This window comes from Corvus moneduloides, chromosome Z (assembly GCF_009650955.1).
Source record: "Corvus moneduloides isolate bCorMon1 chromosome Z, bCorMon1.pri, whole genome shotgun sequence".
Lineage (NCBI taxonomy): Eukaryota > Metazoa > Chordata > Aves > Passeriformes > Corvidae > Corvus > Corvus moneduloides.
Genome location: NC_045511.1, coordinates 57,364,899 through 57,379,314, shown reverse-complemented (window position 1 = coordinate 57,379,314; position 14,416 = coordinate 57,364,899). Strand labels below are relative to the sequence as shown.

The 14,416-nt window shown below is 44.1% G+C and overlaps 1 protein-coding gene across 6 annotated transcripts in view; it reads right to left on the bottom strand.

The window, feature by feature from the left end:
- The window catches only part of PIP5K1B (phosphatidylinositol-4-phosphate 5-kinase type 1 beta), a 93,973-nt gene extending 81,834 nt beyond the window's left edge, over positions 1-12,139 (bottom strand). For 2 of the 6 annotated variants that reach the window (XM_032095643.1, XM_032095650.1), the window contains exons 1-3: positions 11,911-12,139; positions 7,935-8,069; positions 7,332-7,438 (exon numbers count right to left, since the gene is read on the bottom strand). The gene's annotated coding sequence lies outside the window, so the exon portion shown is untranslated. Of the gene's footprint in view, positions 1-7,331; positions 7,439-7,934; positions 8,943-11,910 lie in introns of those variants that run through there. The other 4 variants (XM_032095646.1, XM_032095648.1, XM_032095645.1 and 1 more) reach the window with 4 other exon arrangements.
- Positions 12,140-14,416: the final 2,277 nt, after the last annotated feature.

Below are 14,416 nucleotides of genomic sequence, written 5' to 3'. Positions count from 1 at the left end.
TTTCCCTTGTTTGTCCAAGAAATATCTAGATTCAGATCTCACCACTTCAGCTCCTACAAGTCTCAGAGGGACAGTGTGGATGAGAATAAGCCTGAACAGCCAACTAAAAAGGAACACAAATAGTGGGACCACACAAAAGGGTTTTCATCAGGTTTCAAATTTCTGTTGTCACAGATTGTCACTTCATACCAAGCTTGGAACTGTGATCCAAGTGGTGATGCCTAAAATCACAAGCCAAACAATATTAAGGTGATAAAAAGCGGTTACCTTTAATGAAGGTCCTTCATGGTGCTAATATGGCAAAATGCACATGCCATACAGGACCCTGACAACTTTGTAAGTTTAACAAATTAGCATACTTAACAGAACCAATCCAATTTGAGGAACACTTAATTAAGTAATCCCTCCTTTTTGTCCCTGCTCCCCCTCCCCCCCCCCCCCCCCGCTCCCCCACCAGGTCTATTATGTCTATAATACAGGGAGGCAGCAAGATGTTCTTGGTTCACTATAGAGGCAAGACTAAGTAAGATTCCAGGAAGGTTAGCTGATTGTTCTAAAATCTAAGTGAAGGGGTAGGACATTACTACAGTCAGTTAAGGAGCTATATAACTATATCATAGTAGTCTACAGAGCTACGAATATATGGAAAATGTATAAAAAACAAAAATCTTCTTGGCATCAGTGGTAAGATGCAAAGGGCAATTTTGAATTACAGATAGTCTCTGCAATGTATATGCACAAAGTGCAAGGAGTCAAGATGAAGGCAACTGCACTTAGTGCATATGCACCTGGCTGCTTACTAGTTAATAATTGACCCCCCCACATATGGTCAAACAACTGTTAAAGAGTTATCACCTTTACATCACAGGTAAATAAATTCAAGCACCAAAAAATATTAAGTAGGACATACCTATGATGCACAGCTGCTTTGGGGCTGCACCAAAGTCATGGTTTGATCACAAATGTGCTTAAACTACAGCAGTCTTTCTTGAGCAAGTTCAAAGAAGAGTCCCACAGAACACAATTACTCTAAGAATCCTTATACAACACTTCCCCTGGAGAAACTATGGCAAAGAGGGTACTGCTCTCAGATGATCGTTCGATATGTCAATCCTCCACCATGTAGAGTTCCTGTCACTTCTGTGACATAAAGCACACAAAACAGAAGCTGGGTAGGTACAAACACTTATCAAAAAGTATGATAAGACTTATAAAAATAAACTCAGAAGTCAGTAACATGCAAGGCATGTTCTGTTTGGGCTTTAGTACAATGGACTTCAGACCCCAAAGAAATATAGCTAAGTCTAGATGCTGGACCCCCCAAAGACCAAGCATATCATGGCTCTTGCATCTGTTTTAAAGAACATTTTTAATTATTCATATAGTAAGAAAATACTGTTAATGTACATTGCTGGAACACAGAGATAGCAATCTCCTTTCTTGGTGTTGCACTATACTATCAGCCTTCCCAGAGCAAGCAGAGTGTCTTTTAAAATTAGGACTGAGACAACCACATGCCACAGATTCCCCTTTAGAAACAAGCCTATAAAGAAAAGTCAGAATACTAATCAGCAAAGCAATAATTTAGTGACTTACTGGGTTGCTACTGAAAAGAGGAAGTGAATTGATCAGTTCAGCTGCTAGCAGAACGCAATAATCTCAAGCTGGGAAACAGTAACTCTGAAGAGTACTTTCAAATATGTTTCTTCTTTTATCCTGAAGCTTTGTATGCTCACTTCTGTTAATAACAGCACAACAGGAAGGCCTGTGCTCGTATAATTATAACAATAATAACAACCTGGTCTGCTGAGGTAAGAAGGAAAAAATGAAGGAAACACTGCCCTCATTGCAGGCTGTATGGGGCTGTAGATGACCCAAAGTATTCATTTGCTGCTCAAAACCTCCAGTTTTGCTGTTGTGCCATAGAGAGGTAGTCAAATAACACAGACAGTCCTAGATGGGGTCTGTCTGTTTGCAGTAATACTTCAGATTCCAGCATAAGTGTATGAAAAACACAACAAAAGTCACACCTACACAGACACCAGCACACAACAAAACCTGGTATGTTCTGTAGCAGGATAGAAACTTAGAGAAAGAGAAGAAGCAACCTTGTAAACACTAAACAAAGGCCTGGGACAACCTTCCAAAACACCCAGTCCTGCTAGACATTCATATGTTTCTCGGCTATTTTGCATGAGAACACCACAGTACACTGAATCTGCTCTTTCATATGCAGACAATTAAAATATTTCTCCATGGGCAGGTCAAAAATTAGTTGACCATGTTCTACATAGTTACAGACAGAGAGCTTGGGACTGAGCAGAGATGACAGTTTACAATACTCCAAGACTTAATTAAAGCTTTGCAGGCTGACAAGTAGGACACTCCTCCTACTGTTGGAATTTCTTTTTTTTATTTTTTAAAAAACTTAAGCATAAGACTTTGAATAAAAAATATATTTCAGATAAGAAGCAGTACAGGAACAATCTTAACCTAAATATTTATGAACTACTCATTCCTTAGACCTGGCTCTGAAAATATATTTATATATTTTTAAAAACCCACTTCAACGGTGAACATTGTAGAAGGTATTCCTATATAAATAAAAAGCAATTTGCCATTCACATTGTCAATTAAAACCTTCTTCTCATTGGATGGATTGTTTATTGAAGAGGTCCTTCTCATTATCAACACTAACAGCTTCACTGTTTTGTCTAGTTGTATCAGAATTTTAGATCTCTTAAAATTACACAGGTATTTGTGCTTCAATTTTAGGTACTTTTATTATCACATACTTCGATTCCATTATTTGCACACCATGTAATAATATTCCATGGGTGATTTTCTGCCCAGAAAACAGACGCCTCTTTAACAATGCCATCTCTGCTTTCCACATACACTAAGAATCACCACACTGACAGGCCTGAAGATTAAAGTAGTCTCAGAAGCACCACATCTCTGTAGGCAATCAGCACCACAAATTTCAGCAGAAGTCTAACAACCACAGAAGAAGTGACCAGAAAGACCACAACCCTTACTCATCCACATTCCCAGTAGTTTCAAACTATTTCTAGTGGAAAGACCAGCAAAGCCTCTAAGCAAAGGAAGTTTCCAATTTAGATTTCTATTGCCCCTGAGAAATACATAATAATATTCTTTCCATTGCAGTACTTAAGCTACTACAGCAATCTATGAATAGCTGGCAAAAAAGTTTATAGTGTAAACAAAAACTGATAACATTAAGCATACAAGTACCATTATTTAACAAGATGGCTTGTTACATCATCATGTTTGTACTAAAAACAAAACCAGAAACTGTGGACTCCCATGAGAAGGTTTACTGTTTTCTAGCCAGAAAGCTCTTCACAATACTTCCTTTGTTTTCATGTTGAACAAAGTGACTAAACTTGGTGGACATCTCTCTTCCCTCCCAGGAGCTTCCATTACCACTCGGAATGTGAAAGTTTCTATTCCTCAAAGTTAAGTGGGGTGTAAAGGGCTAAAGTACAGTCCCTCAAAGGCTTCTCTGTGTGCCTGCCTTCATGCACTGTCACATACCCTACACAGTTATCCATATTGACTTCCACACCACTCAAAAGCAAGCAAAGACAAGTTCTGGCAGAAGCTGGGAACTCAATTTTGTGATAAGGGTGTGCTCCTTCATGCAAGGTAAGCCACACGAGCCTTTTTCTTTGCAGGCTACGTGTTTATCCACAGAAGCACCACTGAATCGCTCTGCAGCCTGGTGACCAGGAGCTGGGTTGGCTGAGTAAGAGGCAATCTCCACACCAGACCACCTCTGGTCAGTGAAGAAACTCACATAATATCACAAAAAAATACAGAGGAGATCCCAATCAGCACCTGCAGGTGTGGGTCTGCTGATTAGGCATGGCACAATGAAGAAAGTAAAGGTATAGTGATCTTTACCTTGACTCATATACCAAAACACTACACTGCATGGCAACCTCTTTAACAGCCTAGAAGATAAATTTTCACCCCTTTATCCTCAGATAAATCTCTTCTAATATGGTCAGCAAACATACTGGAGAAAAAAGGCTGAATAGGACTATACATTTTCTTAGCAATATTTTGTTAGAATTATGCATACAAAAATATTTATATATTCAGACAAATTGGTACGCAAGTCCTCTCAAATCTGTAAGACCCTAGAGCAAGGGAAACAGACACTAAAGACAAAGGACCGTGACACAGCTGACTCATCCCAATACAGAATTCTGAACGTCAAATTTGACACTGAAGTAACTAAGTAACACAGTGATCCAAAAAACTTAACTCAGACAGCACTACTGAAAATAAAGTTCTTATCTGAGATAGTTTTGATTCTGCAGTGCTCTCTGCCAGACTAAACACGGCCGTGGCCTCAATGGCCACTGCATTACTCTTGTCAAAAAGCCCTGACTCTTCATGAACTGAAAAAAAAAATCAGCTTAAGATTTGGGTAAGAAACAGCAGTTTGTAATCCAAGAGCAAATCCAAGAGGAATCACTTACTGGCTCACATGGTCCAGTGGCTAATGGCAGGAGACTTCACAAGATTTTACATAACTAAATGGCAATGCCATTCCAGCTCTGGGAAACTTTTCTGCACATGCAAGTCAGCAAGAGCTGCAGACACAGACCAGAGGCCAGCAAAGGCTACCAGCTCCATTACAGAGCTGGGACTACCATCAGGTTGCCACTGGTATCTCCCTGTTCCCCAGCTGCTGCTGTTGGAAATAGCTATGCTGAGACCTGGAAAGTGACAGGTACACCCCTGCTATGATTAATCACAGAATGGTTTGGATTGAAAGTGTTCTTAAAGATCATCTAGTTCCAACCCTGCTAGCCACAGGCAGGGACACCTTCCATCAGACCAGGCTGCTCAATGCCCCATCCAACCTGGCCTTGAATACTTTCAGGGACAGACCGTCCACTATTTCTCTGTACAACCTGTTCCAGTGTCTCATCGCCTCCACAGTAAAGAATTTATTTGTAATATCTAATCTAAACCTACCCTCTTTCAGTTTAAAGCCATTCCCCATTGTCCTATCACTAAAGGGCTTCATAAAGAGTCCCTCACCAGCTTTCTTGCAGGTCCCCTTTAGGTATTGGAGGTCTGCTCCAAGGTCTTCCCAGAACCTTCTCTTTTTCAGGCTGAACATCCCCAACTTGTTCAACTTGTCTTTATAGGAGAGTTGTTCCAGCCCCCACATCATCCTCACAGCCTTCCTCTGGACTCATTCCAGCATGTCCATATCCTTCCTGTGCTGGTGACCCCAGAGCTGGATGCAGTGTTCCAGGTAGGGTCTCACCAGAGCAGAGCAGAGGGGCAGAATCCCCTCTCTCGCCCTGCTGCCCACGCTGCTTTGGATGCGGCTCAGGATGTGGTTGGGTCTCTGGGCTGCAAGTGCACATGGCCAGGTCATGTTCAGCTTCTCATCCACCAGCAACCCCAAGCCTTTCTCCTCAGGGCTGCTCTTGATCCATTCTCCTCCCAGCCTGTATCTGTGCTTGAAATCACCACAATCCCCATGCAGGACCTTGCGCTTGGACTTGTTGACCTACATGAGATTTACATGAGGTTCTCAAGACTGTCACAGTCACAGTCCCTCTGGATAGCTTCCTTTCCCTCCAGCATGTGGACCACACCACACAGCTTGGTGCAGCATTCTTGCTGGGGGTACACTCCATGCCATGGTCCCTGTCACCAACAAAGCTGTTAAACAGCACCGGTCCCAATACCAGCCCCTGAGGACACCAATCGTCATTGCTCTCCACTTGGACATTAAGATATTGACCACAGTTCTTTGAGTGTGACCATCCAGCCAATTCCTTATCCAACAAGTGGTCCATGTGTCAAATCCATGTCTCTTCAGTTTAGAGATAAAGAACAGTGGCAAATGTTTTGTGTAAGTCCAGGTAGGTGCTGTCAGTTGCTCTTAACCACCAATTCCATAACCGTGTTATAGAAGGCCATTAAATTTTTCAGGCACAGTTTGCCCTTAGTGAAGCCATGTTGGCTGGCATGAAACACATTCTTATTTTCAATGTGACTGAGCATAGTTTCCAGGAGGATCTATGCCCTGATTTTGCTGGGCAGAGAGGTGAGACTGGCTGACCTGTAGTTCCCCTGTAGTTAAGCTATCATCTAGCTGCATGGATGTATCCTCTGGCATTTAGCTGATTTGCACTGGTACTCAGGCCAAGAACTTCTTGTGAAAACAAACTCACCAGGAGAAAAAAAGCAAATTACTTTCCCAGATAGTGAAGAATGGGAATCTCTGTGTACAGCCCAAGGAGAACCCAGTCCATTCACTCCCTTGGCAGGCACTGATCTGACCATGGGCTTTGGTACAGAGTAGTAAAAGTAGCTAATACTGCTAGAAATTGCAACAAGAAACAAAAAAGCCCAGATGGGCACAGAAAGTGAGATTCAGGTGGGGACAAGGCAACAGCTGTTAAAACCAAACAACAAGTTTCTCTCTCGACTAGACCAAATGAACATTGACACCAATCCCATCTCCTCAATCATCTTCTCAAGAGAAGAGAAGCTAACAGGTCTCAGTCTATGAATTCCACTTCTCTTATGCCCATCCACTGCTGTTTACACCCTCCCCTCCACAGCACAACCCCACAAGTGCAGGTTGAACCTGCAAATTGCCCCAGTTAAAGAGCCAGTTGAAAGACAGCTGCCCTTCACACTGATTTCTTTTGTTCTTGCAAAGCTATTTTTAATTCAGATCAGTTCAGTGATCTGATTTATCACAAAGCCTTACCAACAGTTGTGCAACCACAGCCAAAAAAGTGGCAAACTGCCATAACAGTTGTAGCATTTTTAGTCAGCTTTGTTTGGTGCCGAAGGCAACATCTCATTCAACTGCACTGCTCACCAAGCTGTATTCTTAAATGGCAGCAGTTTCCTTCAGTTCAAATGGCACAGTTACACTTCTGGAGTTGCTAACAAGAGTTAACTACTGTCAACTGCTGCAAATGACACCAATATTTCTACTATTGAATAGTATTGATTTTAAGAATTTGTGCAATCAAAGGATCTTTGTATTTGTGTTCATTATGCTTATATTATATTATATATATATGCTTATGTATATAATGTAATTGTGATCATAAACTAAAAACTCCATCAAAGGACATCAAGGCAGACTTTCCAATTTATATTTTCCCTTGCCAAAATACTGCCAACTGCTAAGTTTGCACAGAGATAAAAGGAGCCAAGTGGAACCTGAGCAGAAGCCTGATACTTTTTTTCATAGGATGAATTTTATAATTCGTAGTGAACTAGTCTCCTTTAGGAGAGGAGAAAAATCATCTTACCAACACTGGGTCTTGACCTGCAGTCGCACACTTCTTATACAGCACTGAATGAATCTTTCAGCCTCTGTGCCTCAGCTCCAGGGTGTGTAACATGTGTCTTCCCTGGTCTCAAAGAGACATTTTAAAAGGTACATCACTGTCTACAGATTTTCAAATACTGCAGTAACAAGGATCCAAACAAAAAACCAAAGGGGGTGGCCAGGTGGCATGCAGTCACAAAACACACGAATCTCGAGCTAAAAGAGCTAGCAACAAAAATGAGCACAATTAATAAAATGGTCATCATCATCTGCTTTACTAGATAGAAGCATCCTATGACTATGCAAATGCACAGCACCACAAAAAATTTTCCAAGTAACTTAGTTTTTGATTATGATGCAGATCATAGCTGTGACACACTGAAGAAACTACTGCGAGCTTACTGATACTTTAAGTTTCTAAAAATCTCATCTTTCAAAATACAAAACACAAGCACATCTAGACAATAGTGAAAATATACAAGGCCTGTGCAACACCTGCAACTTCCCCCTACTTCACTGATGACAAATAAAAGAGACCAGTTTTACTACAAGGAGGATATAAAAATAAAATGGTAAATTGTACCTTGCAACAGGTTGATACGGTTTTCTAGTCACAACTGGAGAAGGAGGAGGGAACGTAAAAAAATGGACTTTCCAGCTCACTGAAGGAGGACTTCAAGTTTCTTGCTCACACATGAGTAAAACAGCTCTTTTGGGACTGTACAAATGTGAAGAATAAGACAAGACACATGACCACATAACCACAGCAGGAATCTGCAATGACTAATAAGACACTTGATCTATTTAGAGAAAATAAAATTCAGAGTATCAGTGGTGTGAGCCCGTAACAAGTAGTGACAGTACAAAACAGATTCAAATACAAATTACTCTTAGAGAAGGAATGATCCAAACTGTACCTAACACTGAATGGCAGGATGTCCAGCAGAGAAGACATGAAGACCATGTTGCCAATCCCTACTTACTACTGCAGGCAAAGACTTAATTTAAAAAAGCATTCCACTGCAGTTAACTTTTGTAAAGCTTGCTATTAAGCAATATGGGGGTTTAATCAATAAAACATATACCCAACTGCTCATTGACATGCTCCTAAATGCACATTTTATTTTGTCTGATCACTGACGTTTGCTTTTTAGCTTTTACAATATATAAATTTCAAATATGGCATCACATAATTACCAGCAGTAGAATCATAGAATCATTTAGGTTGGAAAAGACACTTCAGGTGACCGAGTCCAGCTGTTAACCTGACTGTGCCAGGTCCACCACTGAGCCATGTCTACATCTTTTGAACGCATCCAGGCATGATGACTCAACTATTCTCCTGGGCACTCTTCTCCAATGTCTGACCACCCTTCCAGTGAAGAAATTTTTCTTAGTACGTCATCTAAACCTCCCTTAGCACAGGCTTAAGGCCTTTTCCTCTTGCCCTCTTGCTTGTTACCTGGGAGAATTGAATGACTCCCACTTGGCTACATCCTCCTTTCAGCCTCCTTTGCACTCCCAATCCTCCTTTTTTCCAGGCTGAACACCCCCAGCTCCCCCAGCTGCTCCTCACAGGACTTGTGTTCCAGATCCTCCACCAGCTCTGTTGCCCCTCTCTGGACATGCTCCAGCACCTCAATGTCTGTCCTGCAGTGAGGGGGCCAGAACTGAGCACAGCACTTGAGGTGTGGCCTCACCAGTGCCAAGGACAGGGGGACAATCCCTGCCCTGGTCCTGCTGGCCACACTGTTGCTGATACAGGCCAGGATGCCACTGACCTTGCCCGCATGGGCACCTGCTGGCTCATGTTCAGCTGTTGTTGACTAGCACCCCCAGGCCCTTTTCTGTTGGACCCCTTTCCAGCCACTCTGCCCCAGCCTGTAGCACTTGATAGAGCTAATTGTAACCCAGGTGCAGGACCTGGTACTTGGCATGTTGAACCTCACACCACTGGCCTTGCCCATCGATCCAGCCTGTCCAAATACCTCTGCAGAGCCTTTCTACCCTCAAGCAGATCAACACTCCTGCCCAACTCGGTGTTTCCGCAAACTTACTGAGGGTATGCTCAATCCTCTCATCCAGATCATCAATAAAAATCTTAAAAAGAACTGGCATCATTACTGAGCCCTGGGAAACATCTCCTGTGACCAGTCACTGGTTGGATATAACTCCATTTACCACCACTCTCTGAGCCTGGCCATCAAGCTAGTTGTTTTAACCAACAGAGAGAGAGCAATGCCATGGGCTGCCAGCTTCTCCAGGAGAATGCTGTGTGAGACAGTATCAAATGCTTCAGTAAAGACCAGGTAGCCTACACCCACAGCCTTTCACTCATCCACTGAGCAGGTCACCTTCTCATAGGAGGTGATCAAGTAACCAAAGCAATGGCACTGCAACACCAACAAGTATACATTCTTCAATCACTGCATAAGACAAATCTTAAGGCAAGCTCTCAGCAATCGCCAGCACAGCACTCCACTGTGCAGGGTGCTGAAAAGTGCACGGAAGCTGTGCCAGCTCTTATCTATCCTTAAAACCAAATGTGAGCTGGGGGGAAAGCAGGAGTCAGTGCCTTACAACCAGCTGCCCAAGGAAAGGTTGCTGCCAGTTTCTACTCTAAAGTAGCCAAGAATACCAACACACCTAATGCACCTTGGTTACACAGAACATAAACACACAGATTAGGCACAGTAGGTTCAAGACTGGAAGAATCAGTAAGCATATTTTCAACAGTACATGGAGCACATTACATGACCACAGAGAAAGTAGCTTTTCTAGTTTCTAGCCCATTCTGCTGGTGTCAAAAGTGAAAAAGAAACTCTTTAGCTCCCTACGGGCTAGATAAGAAGGAGAGAACACCATTTCACAAACACACCCTATTATAGTAAAACGTGAGCAAATGCTTAGGCACGTGTTTCAATTCTCCCAATATCAAGAACATTCAAATACATAGCTAAAGACAGCCTCTAACTAGCACCCAGTGAACTTGGAGAAGGAAACTTCCTGCTGCTTCTAATGGTTTAAGGATCAATTCCTAGACTTAGAATATGATTTTCACCTCCCTGTTTTATCTAATTGTGGGAAGGGAAGAATGCATGAAAGAGATGTAATACAGTAAAATAAAAATAATTAAGAGGAACATTTTTACAATCCTGTTTCATTTTCTCCCAATAAATTAATTATTAGACACTGATCTCTAGGAGCAAAAGACATTTGAATAATTCTGTTCAATTTTGGTTTTGCTGAATCAGTTTTGAAATGGCTATAAGGAAAAAACCCAACAGATTAGGGATAGGAAAAAATATTTGGGTGGAGAAAGAGATGTGACAAATTAAGTATTATTTATGTTCTGGAAGAGTCGGAGTAACAACTATGTTAGGCATTCATCAGAACAAGCACTCTCTGCTTTGAAGATGGAAGAATTTTGAGACACAATTTAATCAACCTCATTACAAACATCTCCACCGTAATAAACCATGAGAGTAACATCCTATAAATTTACATTGCTACGTAAAAAAGCCCAGTGGGTGCTACACTATACATTCACAAATTTCAAAACCACCAATGCTCCTTATGTTAGGTTCATTTTAAGAAGAATTTCTGTGGGTTTAACTTTGATCTAAGCCCCCCCCCCCCCCACCTTACATTCTCCAAATGTTAGTGCCAAACCATCTGCATAAATACACCACTATCTAACGAAACGGAAGGAACAAACCCTCTGTTTCTTCACTTTAAGCAATATCCTTTCAGAAGCAACAAGAAACAAGTGTATTTACATTTCCTTAGGGAGAGATAACAACATCATCACCAAGTTTTCCTAACAGCATGTACCATAGCTTAGCTTTTAAGAGGCAGCAATAAAGAGAAAAGGCGGGGGCAGAAGATAATCCAGAAACCTCTTATCACCTAAGCAGGTATTGGAAAGATTGCTACTTCACCGAAGTTATGGTACTAACAGATAAGTTTACTATTTAAAGACTTTCCTGCTGTTTGACTCTATTCGGCAAAATCAGCGTCTTGGGCAGAAATGTCTCAGTGCAGCCCCGCTCTCCCTGCAGCGCCCAGCCGGACCTCCATAGGGATGGGCTGCGCGCACCTGGAAAAGCCCGTTCAGCCGCAGCAGTGTTCAATCCCGGAATAGCCAGCGCCTCAGGCACGCAGGAATCTACCTCCCACCATTCCCCCACATGTTGTTGGATGCTCTTTTTCCTTAAAATGCTGCGATCCCACAACTAAGAGACTTAAAAGTCCGTGAAAGTTGACAGAAAAATCTCCCCCCTCCCGAAACGAAGATATACAGACAGAAAGACAGACAGACACAGACACACACATGCACACAGCACAGGAACGAGACACGTTTTCCGCCAGTCCTTCAGGCCTCGGGTGCCGGCGGGGCTCCCAGCGGGGACAGGCACCCCCCGCTCCCGGCGCGGCTCAGCACTTGACCCAGCCCAGCTCGGGGACCCCGCCGGCCTCCGCCCTGCGCCGCCCGCCTTCCCCCACAGCCCTTCTCCCGCGGTCGAAGTGAAGAGCCCTAAACCCAGAATCAGACAAACCGGAGAGCCCTCGCCGCAGTCCCCGGGCACGCCGCGCCCGCCCGCGCCGCGGCAAGGGACACACGGCGGGGCAGGGCAGGCTCCACGCTGCCCGCGGCCGGACCGCGACCGGGACCAGGACCGCTCCTGCGGGGCGTCCTCTCGCCGCCGGCGCCCCGCCGAGCACCCCGAGAGCGGAGCGGGGAACCGAGCTGCCGCCCCCGGCGCTCCCGGCCGGCACTGCCGCACTCCCTCACCTCCCCGGCAAATGACGGCGGGAGGCGGTGCGCGGGACGGCTCCTCCCGCCAGCGGCTCCTCCCTCCCTCCCTCCCGTCCCGGGGGCGAGGCGGCGGGACTGCTCGGGGGGCGTCGGGCGAGCCCTCCCGCCTGTGCCCGCGGCCCCTCACGCCCCTCCGCTGCTTCCCCTCGCCCTGCGGATGAGGGCGCTCTGGGAGCTTGTTTGCGGCCCCGGCCGGCTGAGCGGCTCGGCTTGGTGGTCCCGAGCCTGCAGGAGACGCGACTGCGAGAGGCCGTGGAGGGCTGCGTGCCGCTCTGATATGCGACATCGTGGTGGTGCACGGAAGAGTGACGGCGCCTGTTGACCCGTTTGTGACGGAGGGGCTCTGGCTCCGCTGCTCACACCGAGAAATTTCTTCCTAACTAAATTTCCTCTCTTTCAGTTTGTACCCATTACTCTTTCTCTTATCACTGCTCTTTGTCTTCCCGACAGACAGTTCTTCTCCGGCTTCCCTGTAGACCCCCTTCAGATACTGGAAGGTTGCTATGAGATCTCCATGCAACCCTTCTCTTCTGCAGGCTGAACAGCTCCAAATTTCTCAGCCTGTCTTAGCCCCTGTTTTCAGTCCCTGTGCAGGGCTGAGCCTATTGGCCTGGACCAGAGGGTCACCTTCCTTGCCTCTCATTTTGTTTCTCTTCATTCATCACGTATGAGCTCCGAGTTCTGTTTCTCACATAAAACTACTTTAGGGCTGGCCACCAGCAGACATGTGCACCCTGGGCAGGACCACACGCGAATAGCCACTGGCAGCGTTCACCTAGTCATTCCCATCCATGCTGAGAAGGCAAAAAATCCAGGTTGTTAATTCCCCCAACACGTACTTTCCATGTTTAAGTTTTTCAGGCCTCAGGGAAAAATTTAGGGGGAAGAATTGAGAAGGAGGACAGTGAGGAAGGCTATAAATCAGTGTAAATGAATGACTGTGGAAAGGAAGCTGTGAAAACAAATGTGCAAAGATTTCCTTCTGAAGAAAATGGGAGGTTGCTGGGACTTCATCTGCAACACTGCTGCACGCAAGAGAATATCTCTCCTACAGGGCCCTGGGCTCTTCTCAGGGAGCAGATTGCTGTGGCTGTATCCCTGCTGTGTGAAGCAAGGCTACACAGTTGACTGCCTGTTTGCTGCTTGAGAATGGTTAAGAACCCTGAGCAGCTGCTCAAGACCTTTTTGTTCCTGGTAGAACAGACTACTCCCAAGCTACACAACGTGCGTGCATAATAGCTCTGCATTTATAGCTGTAATTGCTGATATTGGACAGGCTGACTCATGCACATTGAATTCCAAGTGCAGAAGGAACTATTGTATGCCTGCATGTGTTAAAGAGAAGAAATAACACAGCTTTTCAATGTTCTGCTTCCATTTCTCTTCTGTTTTGTTCAAGATCCTTACTTGACTCTTTTTTATCCTCCATGGTATTTATAAAACAACATTGTCACATGTTTACTCAAACCTATGTGCAATAGTCACACCACTTAAAGACAGTGGCTGCCCTAGGTCAGAGCTGCAAGAGAGATTCCTGGTAAACTAGCTTCATCCACTGATGCTTCAGTTTCTGCTTTTCACAGCAGTAGGAGTACAGTGGCTCATATACACTGCAGTCAGATGTGCCATCTGGCTCAGCTCTGAATCTTTAGAGTGGATGGCATTTTTTTAATGTATTCAAAATCTGCAGCTTTAACTAGCTTCTGGTTATATGAGTATTTTCGAGATAGAAAAATGAAAGATGAGAATAATCTAATACTATCTGTTCTTCTCAAAATTTCCTTTCAGATTTTTAAAGTGAATTGCTTCATGTCATATTTCACCTCAATGGGCAAGACTAAACTGTCTTACAGAGCTATTACAAAGGAAGTTTTAAGAACTGCAGATAGCGGTGACTTTGGTTATATGTGATGAACAGGCAATACCAAGTCCCAGGCCCTGTCCCAAGAGTGGGCAGAACTCCTGACTACTCTACTTTCAAAAAAGCATCCTAAAGCAAAAAAAAAGTGTCTTCTTTCTTCTTTGTGCTGAACCAAACTGATACCTGAATGCTTTTATTGCACTCTTGCATATACTCTGTCACAGTGCTATATGATGTAAGTAAACTCTCAAGGAATGAAAAGTTATGAATCTCAATTACCATGTTTTTCTCCTCACACTGCCAGGGTCTACTCATAGCTCTCTGGGGTCTTCCAGCTACATGCAGGTATATGAAAACCAGACAGCTAGGACACAAGTTGCCTCTA